The sequence below is a fragment of the Lissotriton helveticus genome, chromosome 7 (genome assembly GCF_964261635.1).
Source record: "Lissotriton helveticus chromosome 7, aLisHel1.1, whole genome shotgun sequence".
In the NCBI taxonomy this organism is placed as follows: Eukaryota; Metazoa; Chordata; class Amphibia; order Caudata; family Salamandridae; genus Lissotriton; species Lissotriton helveticus.
Window position 1 is genome coordinate 1,582,542,134 of NC_136068.1, and position 17,879 is coordinate 1,582,560,012.

Genomic DNA, 17,879 nt, shown 5'->3' on the forward strand with positions numbered 1-17,879 from the left:
CTGTCTGAGAGTGTCTCTCTAAACACCTGCACGGTTTGCCATGGCAATTCCCCCTATATAAGCCTTGAAGGCCTCCCATAGGGATATGTATTTTTTGACAGTAGCAATATTGAGCTGGAAGTATTCTATAATTGATAACTGCTGCTCATCTTTGAGCACTTGGTCTAGCAATGAAGTAGCTGGGAATCTCCATTGGGATTTCAAAATCATGACTTCATGGTAGTTATATCAGAACTATGCAAAGAAAAAACAACTAATAAGCAGTATCGGCCGTCTAGGATCGCACCATCCTATATTGCTTTTATATAAATTCAAACTATTAAGCTTAACTTTAAGTGACCACACTGCTTAGGAATCACTATAACCAATACATTTTTTTAAAACAAACTGAAAAAGGAGTGCTGATAATCACAATTTGTTTATCTCAATCCAGTGATCAAAGTTCAAAGAGAAGAAAATCTGTTTTTCCCTTCACCCGAAGTCGCAAACAGTATTCATTCACTTGAATTAGGTCCATCTGGACTCCCTTTGTGTTAAAAGTGTTTGTTGGGTAGGGAGTTGTGTACTCCATGTGAGGTGTTTTTATATGTATTCGGTGAGATTATTAAATGTATTATTGTTGTCAAATTGTGCAGAAGACATGGCTACACGAACGCACACCGAACAACCACGCAGCCCACAAGGACGCCACCCGCAGACACCACCACCTCATCAGACTAGCCAAGAGATCCTCCTTCAAAGACCGCTTGGACAACAACGCGCACAACAGCAAAGAGCTCTTCAGCATTGTAAAGGAACTCTCCAACCCCAGGGCCAACGCCAACGACATGCCGCCCTCACAAGAACTGTGAGACTCACTAGCCATCTTCTTCCACCGCAAGATCGCTGACATCCACGATAGCTTCAACATCATGACCGCCCCGGCTACGCCAGACTCCACCTCCCCTGTGAACACCACCAGCGCCAACCGCCTCACCTCCTGGTCCAACGTCAACAACGACGAGACACGCAAGGTCATGAACTCCATCCACTCAGGATCTCCCTCTGACCCGTGCCCACACCACGTATTCAACAAAGCAGATGCAGCCATCGCACCAAACTACGTAAGGTCATCAACATCTCCTTTGAAACTGCGACATTCCCGGAAAGCTGGAAGCATGCCGAAATCAACGCCCCCCTCAGGAAGCCCAAAGCAAACTCCAAGGAACTCAAGAAACTTCTGGCCCATCTCCCTGCTCCCGTTCCCGGCAAAGGTCATTGAGAAAATCATCAACATGCAACTGACCCGCCACCTGGAAGACAACAACATCTTGGACCTGTCCCAGTCCAGATTCAGACTAAACTACAGCACCGAGATAGTCCTCATTGCCGCCACAGATGCCAACTAGACAACGGCGAAACATCAGCCCTCATCCTCTTGGACCTGTCAGCCGCCTTCAACACGATCTGCCATCGCACTCTAAAGACACGCCTCCTAGAAGCCGGAATCCAAGAGAAGGCCCTCGACTGGACCTCGTCCTTCCTCACCGGCAGAACCCAGAGCGTCCGCCTCCCACCCTTCTGATCCGAAGCCACCGACATCATCTGCGGCGTCCCCCAGGGCTCATCCCTCAGCCCGACGCTGTTCAACGTCTACATGGCCCCCCTCGCACTAGTGGCCCGCCATCACGACCTCAACATCATCTGCTACGCCGACGACACCCAGCTCATCCTCTCCCTCACCAAGGACCCACACACCGCCAAAACCAACCTCCACGAGGGAATGAAGGCCGTCGCCGACTGGATGAGGAGCAGCCGTCTGAAGCTGAACTCGGACAAGACGGAGGTCCTCATCCTCGGATCCACCCCCTCAGCCTGGGAAGACTTCTGGTGGCCGACCGCACTGGGAACAGCGGGAACAGCACCAACACCCACCGTCCATGCACGCAATCTAGGATTCATCCTCGACTCCTCCCTTTCCATGTCGAAACAGGTCAACGCCGTCTCCTCCTCCTGCTACAACACCCTCCGCATGCTCCGCAGGATCTACAAGTGGATCCCGACCGAAACAAGAAGAACGGTGACACAGGCCCTTGTCAACAGCAGACTGGACTACGGAAACGCACTCTACGCAGGAATCCCAGCCAAACACCTACGACGACTACAACGCATCCAAAACGCCTCCGCCCGACTGATCGTCAATGCCCCCCGCCGCAGCCACATCACCCCCCACCTGAGAGACCTACACTGGCTCCCCGTCAACAAGAGGATCACCTTCAAGCTCCTCACCCACGCACACAAAGCACTCCACAACGCCGGACCTGCCTACCTGAACAGCAGACTCAGCTTCCACACCCCCACCCGCCAGCTCCGCTCTGCCAGCCTCGCCCTCGCCGCTGTCCCCGCATCCAACGAACGACCTCTGGCAGCAGATCCTTCTCCTACCTCGCCGCCAAGACCTGGAACACCCTCCCTACCCACATACAGCAGACCCAAGACCTACTCACCTTCAGAAGACTCCTCAAGACCTGGCTCTTCGAACGGTAGCAGCACCCCTCCTCCCCTCAGCGCCTTGGGACCCTCACGCGTAAGTAGCGCGCTCTACAAGTACTCTGATTGATTGAATGATTGATGTAGTTTAAAGTCTATAGAGGGATGCAGCAGAGTACATACTTCTTAGAATAAGAACTGTGTTAAGGGAAGAATTGATGAGATTACCATTTTTGGGCAAAAGAGCTTGAGCATTGCAGATGAGCCATTTAATGTTTGTTTGAAGGGGTATCATAGATCAAAATAGGAAGAATAACCAGAGTACTGTGCAAAACCCAGGAATGGAATAGGAACCTACATCGAGCGTTCCAAAATGTTCATGACAGTCGTATAAAATGCCCTCCTCCCATCCTGCCTCCCACATTGAGAGCCCAAACTTTCAGTGCCAGTGCTCAAAAAAGCAAAAACCCATAAATATAAACATAGAAGGCAGCAGATAAGGTAAAATCTAAACTAACACAAGGTGATACACACCATCAGATGGTACATCGCCCCATGGCAAGTCTAATCGAATGGCATTCCAAGTCAGCATACAGAGAGTTCAGCGATCAACAGAGTGTAAAAGAAATGTAGGGGAAAAGAATAACACACCTATTCCAAAAAGAGCAATTGCTAGAGCCACACCAAAGGAACGGTGAAAAAAAGGGAAAGGGGAAAGAAGTGCAGGCCGACACAACATAATCAGTCTTCTCCAGTTGGTCTCCATTCATTGAGATTGTCACCTTTTGGAGATCCGGATGTCGATTTAGGAGATCTCCTGTCAAAGAAAGTGACTTGCGTAATTTGGCAGCATCCATGCCATTATGAAAAAAATTAAGCTTACAATCTAGTTCCACCTTTAGTTGTCTGGGATATAGCATGGAATACCTGATGTTAAGTCCACGCAGTGTGCGTCTCCCCTCCATGTACTTGTAGTGAGCTACCTAAACTGCTGCATTGAAGTCAGGAAACATAGGTATCACAGAACCTTGATGCTGGTGTGGTCCCTCCTCATAACCCAGTCATAAAATAGTGTCCCGATCACGAAAGTTGAGAAGTCTATCTATGATCGGGTGGTGGAGGGTGTAGGGGGGAAATGTGCCCTGAAGTGGATGTTGGACAAGTGTTCTATGTACGCGCTACACAGATAACAATTAGGTAAAATTATTATAGTTGAACAGAGACGTGAGCAAGGATTCCACATTAACATCCATTCGTCCAGCACTGATGGACTCAGCAAAACCCATAATTTGCACATTATTGCACCGGGATTGGGCCTCTATGTCTTCATTGCGACAGCTTGGACTTGCTTTTCCAACTTGGCAACTTCGGCTATAGTGTCGCTCATGTCATCCTCAAGATCTGAAGTCCTGTGTTTCACTCCGTCTATTGGGGCTGCCGGTCTGTTTATTCTCTCTGTCAGGCGGTCGAGTCTTGTGGCCATCAAGTCGATTTTTGAGTCAATAGATTGTAGACTGTTTTAGGTTCTAGAAGGAAGGCCACCATAGAATATAAAGATACTGCACCATCGCCACCCAGTAAACCATGTGTATCTCCAGATGACAGTTCAGTGTGTTGAGGTGTTTTCTTGGCATCAAAGAGATGTTTCCTCAATTTTGGATCACGCTAACCCATCATGAATGAGGGCTGTGTGCAGTAGGCACATAGGGCCAATTTAGAAGCAACACCTCGGGCCCTCAAGCAGATTCTCAGTAGGTCCGAGATATATATAGTTGGTGCAGAGGGAGGTGCTGTATTGACACAGCCGGGAACACAAGAACAATACTAGAGTAGGCACTGAGTTAGTATGTCGAGAGAAGCCAAGATAAAGAAAATCTCCTACAGAGGTGTAGCCGTACTTGAGGTGAAAGCAGTATAGCTGCATAAAAAGTCCAGGGCCTCACAAGATTGCCAAGAGGTAGAAGGACTGTGCTCTGCATCGCAGATTTGACTTGACTGTGGGCGCTACAGTTGGTAAGTATATAGAGACAGGGCAAGACGCAGGCCCGACCGGTCCCCATTGCCACGTATCAAAGTGCAGGCGCACACATCATAGCTACTGCACAGACCAGCTCAGATCTGGCATCCGGGAGGACAAAGCAAGGCACACCCGCCCAATACGGCAGGCTGGTGAGGAAATCAGCCTCAGGCTCACCAACAGCCCCTGTCGCTGCTGGGCCTCTGAGGCTCAAACTCCATGGTAGACACGGCTCTGCGTGGTCTCCCCGCCTCTGATAGAACTCAGCTCATCTTTCCTATTCAGCCTCCTGAGGATAGTCCCTGCCAGAGGAAGGTCTGTGTTAGGCTGCTATCTTGGTTGCCTGTGTGGTTATGCCCACCTAGCCCCCGCAGGGTATTTGTGACCATCTATTACGATCAACAAAGCAACACTCTACAAATTAGTTTATTCAAAGAAAAGGTCACTGTTTCATTTTGTTTTAATATAGGATTGCAAAAATATATTTACGACACTGTATTCGAGAATTACTTGGAGATTTAACTTTTGGCAGGATGCAGCTGCTAAGTGCATACCATATTGACCATTGACATACGTATATGGAGCCATCTTGCAACATACAGATAAAGCCTTCACCGTGAGAAAAGTAGTTGCCATTTTTGTACAGGAGTTAAAACTACATGAGATGCAGACAGATGAGAGCAATAGAGATGCTCCTACAACACGTTAGACTGAGTTACTATATTGTGAGCGTTTGGAATTAGAGTGTTTGGGGATCTTTGTTTTTACAATTTATTTTGTTCAACTGTTTTTATTTTGTCTAACCTCTAATTCCTCACCTTGTAAATACCCCCAGACACCAGACTGGATCCAGAGTTTACTCTGAAATTCCCTTGCGCACCGGTAGGTGTGGGCATGCAGGTCCACATCAGGTTCATCCCACTCAGGTAGTGATGCCGGGGCCACATATAACGCCATCTCTGTGCATCAATGTCAGTTACTTTCTTTCGTGCCTTCCAACACAGATCCATAGCTTGCTCCCTCCATTCTGCCCATGACAGAAAATCTTTATACAAAATGTTTCCCATATGTAAGGGACATATCACCCCTAAACACTACAGTATTTAAACACTGCAAGGACTGCCAAAAACAGATGTCAGTGACAGCCCCCCACTAGGTCTGTCTTTGGTGCCTGAGATCCTCTCATGATTCAAAATGGTACGACGACTGAACTTGGACAAAACGAAGGCCATCTGAGTCTGGGAGGCCAATAGCTACATTGTGGAATACCGCAAAAAAGTGTGTACAGTCTGGTCTCTGACAACGTCGAGGATGCGGACGTGTTCCCACTCCAAAAGCTGCTCCTCAGAAAGATTGTCATCCCACTCCAAGTCACCAGGTAAGTCAAAGTCCTAAAAAAAGCATAAGAAGCCAAAACTCATTTCTGGTTCTCTCTGCCACTCTTGTCCTGAGTAGTCATGTGTAGATGATGGTACCTCATCATTTTGATCATGTTCTCATGCAACAGAGCTGATCCCTCAATTTATCCCAATTCATGCCTAATTTCCCAGGCTGTTCATAACACTGCAACAGATCCAACCCTTCAAAGAGGCCATGTTGCAGATATTTGGTACCCTTCTTGATTCCTCTGGTGTGCCTTTGAGCTTCACAGATTTGAGGAGGCCTCCAGTCAGATTACTGCTGTTGGCTCCATCCCTGATGCAGACTCTGCCTCTTGAACCTATTCCAGGGCTTGCCGTTGACACCAGGGATGAGGCCTACTTCAACTACTCATTTGATGTTCATACCTGCACTGTTCCCTGTGCATTGATGCCAGACCGATGCGACCAGTGCCAAAGAAAGCCCAACTATTCCTATCAGACTCATTGGGAAATCCACAGGGACCTCAGCCGAAGTCTCGCCCATCGCGACCACAACCCCAATCAGACTGTGAAGGCCCACTTCCATTACCTCAACTTTCTCCAGACCTTCAACATGATGATGATAATGGAGCTACTGAGTCGAACCTATTTCATCAGGAAAACTTCTTTTTGGACCTACAAGATGCTAGTGGCCTGGACACATCCCCTGACAGTGGCCTCTACTCTACACCTGGCCCTTCCTTGGACAAAAACGCCCTCCTTTGCAATGGTGATCAGGAGAGTAGCAAACGTCCTCAATCTCCATCTGCCTTCAGTAAATGTCACTTTGAAGTCACCGCAAAGCTACTCCTCTTCTTTAATAAAGTCCACACAAACACCCTACTGGGCACCTGTTCAAAACCAGGATCTCCAGCAATAAGGCAGATTGCTAGGAGACCTAGCACAGCGCTAGGAGACCCATCTGTCCTCCTCCAGCATACCACAATTCAAGCCTCAAAGAACAAGTCTCCACTAGCAGATTGAATCCTAATTCCTTCAGAACTACACCTCCAGACAGTGTTCAAACATGTGAAGACCTGTGGGAAAAGAATGTTAACCTCCACCAGCCTCACCCTCAGATCCATTAACTCAGGTTGCCACCTGAGGGGTTTCCCGCATGCATTGTGGGACATGGTGAGCAACATGCTGGCCACTGTCCCTGATGACCTTCGGGTCAATCTTCAAAAGATCACAAAAGATCAACAAGACCCTGCGATGTATGTGATTAGGTAGGGCCTGCATCATACTAGCAGTTTGGAACGGGCAGTTGGTACCAGCGTAGTGCTCTTGCACCACACATGAATTGGATCCATTGACTTCTGAAGCAGTGTGAAACCCTCACTCATGGACTTGCCATTTGATGGTGCCAGTCTCTCCAAGACAAAGTCAGACTTAAAAGATAATAAGGCTACAGTGCACTTCCTCAGGCTTTCAGCGCACATGCAGCAGTTTCTCCTACAATATCACTCCTTTTAAGGCTTAGGAAGGGGCATTTAACAGAGGCAACACCAACACACCTGCCTCCACAAAAACAGGCCACCCAACGCTTGTGAGGTGGATGTCGGGGATCTGGCGCTCAGCATCCAGACCCTCATGGGCAACGCATTATCCAAGCCCTTGCTCGCACCCCCCTCCCAAGCTCTTCCTCCTGTGGACGCTGTAAAGGATAAGGTATTACCTCCACAGGTGGCACAGAATCACATTGGAAAAATGTGTAGTCCACATCAAACACGACGGGTATGCCCTACCCTTCCTTTCTACTCCTCCAAACATGCCACCTACACTGCAACAACTTCAGTATGAACACTTGTCCATTGTATGGAAGGAACTTGTGAAGGGAGCCATTGAAGAGTGCAGGCATCAGTTGCTACTCCCTTTAATTTCTGGTTCCAAAGAACGATGGAGGGCTTTGTCCCATTTTAGATCTCTACCCTCTGAGAAGTTCAGAATGCTTATTCTTTCTTAAGTTCTATTTGCCCTGGAGACTAAATGGTGACATTAGATTTGAAGGATGCTTATTTCTACATTCCCGTCTTGCAGTTGCATTGACGTTACCTGTGGTTTCAAGACCACAGGCACTTTTAGTTCTCTATGCTCCACTTTGACCTCATCACTACTTTGGCCTCATCAGTAATTCGAGTGTTCCAAAGGTGATGATGGTGGTTGCTACACATCTTCGAAGGTTGGGGATACTAGTCTTCCCATACCTAGATGATTGGTTGCTGAACAACCTCCAGATTACGACAAACTTATTGATATCTTTGTATCACTCCATCAATGTACTGAAGTCACACCTGACTCCTTTGCAACGTCTCCTGTTTATTTGTGTCATCCCAAACAAAGTGCTTTTTGAGCTTTTCCTCTGCCTAAAGAAGTCCATAACATTTGGGCTATGATTCTGATGTTTCAACCCTTCACCTGGGTCTCAGTGAGAGTGACTGTGAGATTTATTGGCCTTTTTGCCTCTTGTCTCCTACTTGCGGACTATACCAGGTTGCACATGCATGCTCTCCAGTGGAATATTTGCAGTGCAGTGGGCTCAGGACCAGGAGAACCTGTTTGATTTCATCCAGATGTCTGAAGAGACTTCAAAAAGACCTGCAGTGCTGACTGCTGGACTGCAGTTGGACTGGTGGCAGACCTCTCGCCCTACTCATCGCAGAGTAACGGTTGTGATGGATTCATCATTGCTGAGTTGGAGAGGTAATCTGGAAGAGGGGAAGATCAGAGTACTCTGGCCTCCAACAGAACCTACCTTCACATCAATCAGTTGGAGTTGTAGGCAATTCACTTGACACTAAAAGCTTACCTTGCATCCACCAATGGAAAACACCACTGCCATGTAATTCTGCAGAGCGTGCCAGGAGGATCTACGCCTCTGGAACTGGCTGAGTTGTCAGCGCATTCCCCTGATTGTACAGCACCTGGCAGGATCTTTAAACACCAGGGCACACAAACTCAGCCTGCAGCACCTAGTGGGTCCCAAAGGGCAGCTACACTCTGAGGTGATGCATGGTGTCTTTCAGGAATGGGGAGCACCCTTGCTCAATATTTTCAACGCCGCTTACAGCACGCTGAGTCCAAACCTTTGCACGTTGGAGTTCACATGGCATTTCACTCTTGGAAATGCCTTTAATTTGTAATTGAGCTTGGAACCTCTGTATGCCTTCTAGATCCTACCTCTCATGCCCAAAGTTCTCATGAAGATTATTAATGACGAGGCCCAAATCATCCTAATAGCTCCAGATTGGGCCAGGAGAGTGTGGTACCCAGAATTTCTGACCATGAGCATCTGTCCTATGATCCGGCTGCCTCTTCGGGAGGACCTTCTATTGCAGCAGCAGGGTGGGGTCATGCCCATGAACCTGCATACTTTGCACCTCCATACTTGGAGATTCAACAGCAACAGTTAAATGATTTTGACCTACCGACTGAAGTAGTGCATGTCATTATGGCAGCCGGACGGTCCTCCACCAAAAACATATAGGAGGGATGCTGGGAGAAATGTATTGATTGGTGTTCTTCAAGACATATCCATCCATTTCAATCCCAATTATCTTATAGTCTCCTGCTGTAGCCCAAGTAGGTCTTCTTGTGGCTACCATTAAAGGTTATTTGTTATCTTTATCGACTTTTCTATGATTGACTGATCAGGGCCCCTCCTGGATCTGCCAAAATGCCGCCACTGGGAGTCGGAGTTCCTCAGGGCTCAGTATTGAGCCCGACTTTATTTAACATCCTCATGACCCCTCTGGCGACTTTGGTGGAGTCCTTCGGGGCCCGGATCGTCTCATATGCTGACGACACCCAGCTTCTTTTCACCTGCTGCAAGAGCGAAGAATTCGATGGGGAAAGTATCCGTGAGTGCCTTGGGGCTGTTTTTAACTGGTTCCATCTAACAGCCTCAAGTGCAACTCGGATAAATCAGAGATACTTTTCTTTGGATGTCCTTTGGAACCGGACTGGCATGATTGGTGGCCTGTCGACATGTTCCCTCCGGCTCAGGCCTCCTTTTGGGCTAAGAACCTGGGAATTAAAATTGATAATGGACTTACGCTTAATTCCCAGGTGGCTACCCTTACAGGAACCTGTTTCGGCATCCTCCGGATGCTCCGAAAGTTTTTCCCTCTCCTATCTCAGGAACACCGGAGAATAATTGTTCAGGCCCTCATCGGATCCAGATTGGATTACGCTAATATTCTGTATCTGGGTCTCCCAGAATACCTCCTACAGCGTTTGCAGGTGACCCAGAACGCGGCAGCACGAGCTATTTTCGGCTTGCATCGTCGAGCCAGTGCTTCAAATCTGCTGCTATCCCTTCATTGGCTTCCCATACGGAAGAGGATAATGTTCAAGGCTTTGACATTAGCCCACAAAGCACTGCATGCCACGGGTGCAAAATACCTACAGGAAAGGCTGGCCTTTTATCGGCCGACGCGATCCTTAAGATCGGAGTCTTTAGCGCTGGCTGCGGTTCCACGCATAAAGAGGGCACGCCTGGGAGGGCGGTCTTTTAGATTTTTGGCCCCTCAGCTGTGGAATTCCCTACCCTTGTCTCTACGGTCCACATCCAATCTGTTGGCCTTTAGGAAGGGTCTCAAGACTTGGTTATTTTCTAATTAGAAGCTCTACTGCTCTCTATTCCTTTGTTTTTACCCGTTTGTTGTTATGTTTCTCAGTTTCTTCTCTGGGTCTGGAGCACAAAAGCGCCGGGACACTCCTTTGGAGTAGCCGTTGCGCTATACAAGACCCATATATAACATAACATAACATAACATAACAGTTGTCTCTATTTAAATCACCTGTTGTGATGCATTTTCTTAAAGGGGTGACTCACATGTTTCTGCCATAACCTTTTATGAAGGCCGAGTGGGATATGAATTTGGTTCTCATGTTTCTTATATGTACTTGATTTGAGGCTATGCACTTGTGTCCTCTGAGGTTACTAACTCTCAAGATGGCGGTTCTCATGTTTCTTATTTGCCACTCATTTTAGCCTAAGCACAGATGCCCTCTGAGATTACTAATCTTGAAGATAGTGTTCCTCAGAGCAATCATGTCAGCTTGTTGCATGAGGGAACTGAAAGCACTCTCTTTACAGCAAACGTATACTACCATCTTCCCAGACAAGCTAGGACTGAGGCAGCATTCCTCCCAAAAGTTATGAAATCTTTCCACATCGTATGCAGGGGGGACTCGCACAGCTAGGTAAATCACAAGTTAACCAGGGGTGCAGGGTGAAGTGTGCTGCAGGAGTTAAACACTGCCTGGCCTTGCAGTGAAAAATCCAAGAAACTAATACAAGGCCCTCGGGCAGTCTATCACAATGCTGGTGTACTTTGCCTCACCTCATCCTTCGAAAGAAGAAGAAAGACTCAGTCATTTAGACTCAAAGAGAGTGCTGAGCTTCTACCTCGATTGCTCCAAGGACCATCATGTAGTTGATCAGCTATTTGTGGGATTCTCTAGTACAAAGAATGGAAAAGCAGTGCAGAAACAGAGCATCACCAGATAGATTGTGCTTTGCTTTTGGATTTGCTATAGATTGCTGAAGAAACAGCATCTGGAACCCCTGTGGGCTCACTCCACTAGAGCCAAGGCTGCTACCACTGCGCTGGCATGTAAGGAGCATGCCCTTGACATCTGTCAGGCTTCGAATTTTTTTTGTCAACACATTTTATTGTCATGTCCACCCTGAATATGCAAATTTGCAAAATAATCACAGTAGATTACACAGCTCATACTCTTGTTCACACCCCTGGGGTATCACAATAATGTAAAGTACCCCTATAGGAATTACCCTCCTGCTCCCGCACCACAAGAATTCTACATTATTTTAAAGTCAGGCAGTGGACAATTCAAAGAAATACTTATCATAAACCAATACTAACCCTCCCCTAACTCCCCCTACCCGACCCTCCGACCAAGCATGTCACTTACAATCAGCGTTTTGGGTTGTAATGTGGGTCTATCTGCAGTGTGGGCGTGCAACTGTATCTAAAAGCATAGTGTATGGTCTAAGGTGCGGTGTCAGCGGGGTGCACTAAACATGGTATCTTGAGCCTCACAGCATATTTATCAATGTGATAAGCTAACGAATCTAATGCCTCAGCTGTCAGGCTTCGATATGGGCATTGGTTCACACGTCCATGGTGCACTACAGCCTGGATAGGCAAGTCTGTGGGGAGAGGCACTTTGCCTGTTCTGTATTGCTGCGCTTTTTTGGTCTAAGCCAATGGTGGATATTCTATCTGTAGATTCTTCACCAGCCCTTACCAACTACTGTTGACACTTCCATCAGATCCAAGGTGGTTCCGGCTGCTCTTACGCCAGTGCTGCTACTGGCCTCAGTGGATGATCTGGTGCCAGCACCAATGTTAGATCCTGCACCATCGTCAGCTCAAGCTCAACCGATCTCACTCTTTGAGATTACAAAAGAGCAATCTATTTTCATACAACCTGACTTTAACCTTATGCCTCTACTGCGTCACAGCTATTAGCAGAGGCTCCATTCTCCTTTTGGATCTGATTCTGACCCTGTGCTAAAGCATAGTATGGGATATTAATGGTGATGATGGGGAGGAAGATGGCTTGCTCCCCCCTCATTACACAGATGATTCCCTCTACCTTGATTTACACAATGGCAATGGGCTTAATACTGCTCCTGCGACAGAGCATGACTTGCCACGTTGGCCATCAACGGAAGAAAGTGCCTTATGTGCATTTGTGGTTTGGAGAGTAGCCAAAGCACTAGAAGTATAGCTGCCCTACATTAGGATTAAGACAAATGCTTTGACTGAAATTCTACAGGGGAGTTGCAATATTAAAGAAGAAACGGCTTAGGGCAACAGTATGTAAGACAATAGCGGATAAGGGAGGTCATTGGGCTATCTCACAGCTTATATTAAAAGAGAGAAAATATGTGTTCTGTGTAGTGTATGGTCCTAATAATGACGATCCTACGGTGGTGGATAACATAAATATGGAACCTTTGAACTGGGAGGGGGATCAGGTGGTGATGGGTGATGTTAATTGTTTTATGGATTATGGGATTGATACTACAAGGAGGGGGGCATATCAGAGGATGTGGAAAACACGTAGGGCAATCTGGGAACTGGGTCGACTACAGGCTATTAGCGATGGCTGGAGAGCATTGCACCAAAATATACCAGGGTATACCCATTTCTCTGCCCCACATAAATCTTACTCAATGATAGATATGGCCTGGGTGTCTGCACAAACATTATGGTCTGCAGAAATAGATATATGCCCGAAAGTAACATCCGACCACAATCCTATTCTTCTTACTTTTACAGTCAATACAGAAAATGGGCCACCAAGATATTTTTCATTCCCTAGGTATCTTTTATCAGATGTGGATTATGTAGCTAGTACCCGGGAACGAATCAAAAGGTTTTTAGAAGAGAATACGGGGTTTGCTACCCCCATTGTGGTGTGGGATACATTTAAAGCCGTTATTAGGAGGCACACCCAACAGTATATCTGGCATCAAAATAAAATGAATAGAGGGATATTGAAGGAGGCAACCTCTGCAATACGTAGGGTAGAAGGCAGTTATGAAGGGGGCGGGTGAGTCAGAACAATTGGGGTTTGAGGTAATTAATCTTAGATTGGGTCTCCAGAAAACACTTAAAGAGAAGAGCATGGTCAAATTTAACAAATATCGGCAGATACAGTATGAGTATGGGGAAACAATCGGGAAAATTCTGGCTTATAAAGTAGCTGATGACAGAGCTAAAGCCCATATTACAACTATTAAGGGGCCTGCTGGTAGACTGTATGAGCATCCACAGCAGATTTTAGAGCAATTTGTGAGGTATTATCAAGCACTGTATACTTCAACAATAAAGCCAAGGCAGGCAGATATCTGTGATTATATTCAGGGATGTTTCTTGCCAAATATGGGGGAGGAGATCACTGAGTCCCTCGATGTAGAGATACTGTGAGAGGAGATTGAAAGGGCAATCAGGGATTTACCTTCGGGTAAGGCTGCGGGGGAAGACTCTATTCCCTTAGAATTTTATGAAATCTTTAAGGATAATCTGAGGCTGCCGCTCAGCCAGACGATAAGGTTTATCAGTATTATTGGGCAAGTGCCTGATTCCTGGAATATGACAGAAATCGTCTTCTTCTTAAAAAAAGATAAACCAGCAGAGGCATGCGGGTCATATAGACTGATTTGGCTCATTTATACTGATGCAAATTTTTTTGTAAAAATACTGTCTAACCGGCTTGCTCCGGTGATGCCTAGTCTGGTTTCTCCCCAACAACATGGGTTTATCCAAAATAGAGATACAACTATTCATGTAAATGCGGCAGTGACAGCGTTCGATGTGGCAAATATTACATCTACCTCACTCGGTATGATTCTATTTGATGCTGAGAAAGCGATCGACCGAGTGGGGTGAGAGTTTCTCTGGGCTGTAATCGATGCTTTCAGGATCAGAAGTCGCTTTAAGAAATGGGTGCAAGCCCTATATGATAAGCCCAGTGCTAAATTAGCGTATTAAGGTTTATTATCATCTGTTTTCCCGGTGTCCTGTGGCACGCGCCAGGGGTGCCCTCTTTCACCCCTATTATTTGCTCTATATATAGAGCCATTCATCTGTGCTTTACAAAACAATCCTCGAATAAGTGCTTTTAGTAATGGAACAATTTCTTTAAAGGTCACCGCTTATGCGGACGATTTGGCAGTATTTTCTACAGACCCAGGGCGAGCATTAGGGGAAATAACAGCCGAGGCTGCCGGGTTCGGCCAGATATCAGGGTATAAATTAAATATTAATACGACCCAAATATTGATTAATCATAAACCGCTAGATACTATACAGGGGGTATGCCCAGTCGTTACTTATTTAGGGGTGCGGATATCAACACAAATAGAAAAATTATCTCTCTGAATTATGAGGAGCTGCTGAAGGATACAATTAAATCATTTAACAATTAGCATAAGTTACCGATAGGCATTATAGGTCATATTAATAGTTTTTATACCTTTTTCGCTCTATTCCACTACGGGTCCCCAACTCCTTCTTCAAATGATTAGAAGGGACAATTTGTAGCTTTATATGGGGATACAAGAAATCTATACGAGCGATAGAAAGATTACAATTATTGGTCAAGGAGGCTTGGAGCTACAGGATTTTAAGATTTATTTCTGGTCATCTTTCTTTAGTCGCCTTCGTAGTCTGATTAATCCTGCGAGTATTCTATTTTTTCATACATTTATGCTGGGGGGAAGAAGGTAAGATGTTTTTGTATAGAATAATGGACCCTAATTATTTTAAAAGAGTCAAATTCAAGACCGCTCGGGACAGCATATATATCTGGCGGGCGATTTTGCATTAAAGGTAATATATCTCCATATCATGATAAATTCTCTCTGTATTATAACCCTGCCTTACCTAATATATGTCACGATGGGGTGGGGAAAAAATGGGGCAGGTTGGGAGTGGGATGCTTGGGGGATTTCTACGATTATAATGGTAATATTGCTTTTGAAAGACTACAATTTATATTTAATTTACCAAATCATATGCTGCTAAAATATTATCAGATCCGAGATTATTTTCTAAAGCACCTGAAGTTGGCTAACATAACTGGGTCTGAGGTTTAGGATTTTATATAAGATGAAGTAAGGGAATCTATGGTTAGCAGGGTTTATAAATGGCTGAGCAGCAAAAGAGTAAATGATTGTGAAAGATTGGCTAATCAATGGAGTAAAATATTGGAGATTCCTGTATGGGGTTAGTACTATAAAACAAGCATTGGGCACTATAAAAGAGGTAGTGCATTCTACTCATTTCAGATTGCATCAACATCGGACGATCTGTCTTCTTTATTACACACCCGAGAGGATAGCCAATTGGGCGGCTAACAATATAATTACAGATAGGATGAAGTGCCCAAGGTGTGATATGTATAAGGCAGATATCAAACATATGTCTGTAACGTGTTTAGAGCTAAAAATATTTTGGCAGGATGTTCAGAATATCATCCACCAGAAATTGGGGTTAGACATACTTTTGACAGAAGGGGACATTATGCTGGGCCACAGAAATGGTGGACTTAAAAGAAGCGGCCTATTAACTATCTTGCTAGTCTCGGCAAGGCTGATTATTGCTCGAGAATGGATATCGCCAAAGCCTCCAAATGTGATGGATTGGTGGCTCTTAGTCCAACAGACACATGATATGGAACAGGCAATGGCCAAGTCAAGAGGCATACGTTCAGTTGCCAAATGTAATAGAATTTGGGGGTCTTGGCTTTAGAAAACCTAATGGAAATTCGAGCAAACTTAACGTGGTGTAAATAAGTGGGTCCGAGTATGTATTTTGGTATTTTTTTTGTGCTCCTTATTTAATTACTTTATCTGTGATATTATGTTTTGATATTGACTGCGTGCAATATTGATGCTGCTTTGATGTATTTGATTGTACTATGTTTTACCCAATCATCGACAAAATAAAAAAATAAAAAATGAAATTCTACGGCCTGAGCCCTTCTGCTGATGTAACAATGCCCCCACAGATACTATGATGGCTATCTGGTTGGAACCATGTTCTTGCCTTATACATTGCCATTACCTTCCTAATGTAATTTTCCCCTAGGTTATAAGCTCGCATGGCCTGTTCTAGGAAATTCCAGGACACCCTTTCAAAGGCTTTCTCTGCGTCGAGCGTGATTGCTACTGTTGGGTTGTTAGATTTGGAGGAACGCTCTTGTACATGGCAGAGTAGTCTAGTGTTGTCATGAGACATACGTGCTATCAGGAAGCCTACTTGTGTATTGTTGATCAGCTGTGGTAGAACGGTGTTCAGTCTTGTGGCTAGGATTTTGGCATAGATCTTGCAATCAGTGTTGATAAGTGAGACTGGTCTGTAGTTTTGGGGGCGCTGTGTGTCTTTGCCTTCTTTCGGAATGACAATACCACAGTCCCAACCGCTGTTGGAACTGTGGTAGAGAGAAAGGGGACATGGCACATCTTATCTTCCAGTGTACTAAAGTAAAAAAAAATTGGAAAAGAGTACTAGCTTTCATTAATAAGACACTAGGATGCACACTCAAGGAGGAGTTCGCCACAATCGCCACGGCTCTTATAACTGCAAATGTAAAATCAAAACAAGACAGATACCTCATTGATTTCCTACTAACAGTAGCAAGAAAAATGGCACTCTTAAACTGGAAGGACACAGCCAAAGCCACATTCAAGGGTTGGCTGAACTGGGTGACCTACCTTAGAGCGGCTGACATGAAAGCGCTAAGAAACATGCCCTGGAAGAACCCCATCAGAGAGATGTGGACAAACCTAGATAGATCCCTAGATCACTACGAACCCCCACGAACCAAAGACAAAAAGTAGGAGCGACTAAAAAGAAGCAGAGTAGCGGAAAGAAAGAGGGTGGGGCTGAGACCAATCCCGACTAACCAGAACATGATGTACATCACCTCTAGAACTTATACCAGCAAGCATTAGAGGCCTGACGCATTTCCTAATCCTATTATGACCACCACACTCCATTTGTTTAGTGTTATATGTTGCAACAGATATTAGCAAGGAAGCAAAGCAAATATAATGTATAACTGTGTGTTGAACCTCCAGCAGCCAACTACCGGAGGCTAGGGGCCTTAAATCAAAAAATCTGCGAAATTTATATGTTTTGTGTATATGTGTATTTGTGTAAAAAAAAACAATAAAAATATTTTTTTTTAAAAAGAAACCATGTTCTTGCCCACTTTTAAAGAGGCAGGTGACCAAACATTATAGACTGATGCCAGATGATCCAGATGTTAGTAGCATCTGTATTTGGGGATACATATGCTCTGATTACTCCTGCCATCTAGTGTTGGCCTCGGATGTGTCTAACGTGCTTTTCATCAAAGAAGTATTTAGAGTCACAAAGTATAATGACTCCTCCAATGACTGGTAATGCGCTGGGCAACGCCTCCATTGTAAGATCATTTTTCCCCCC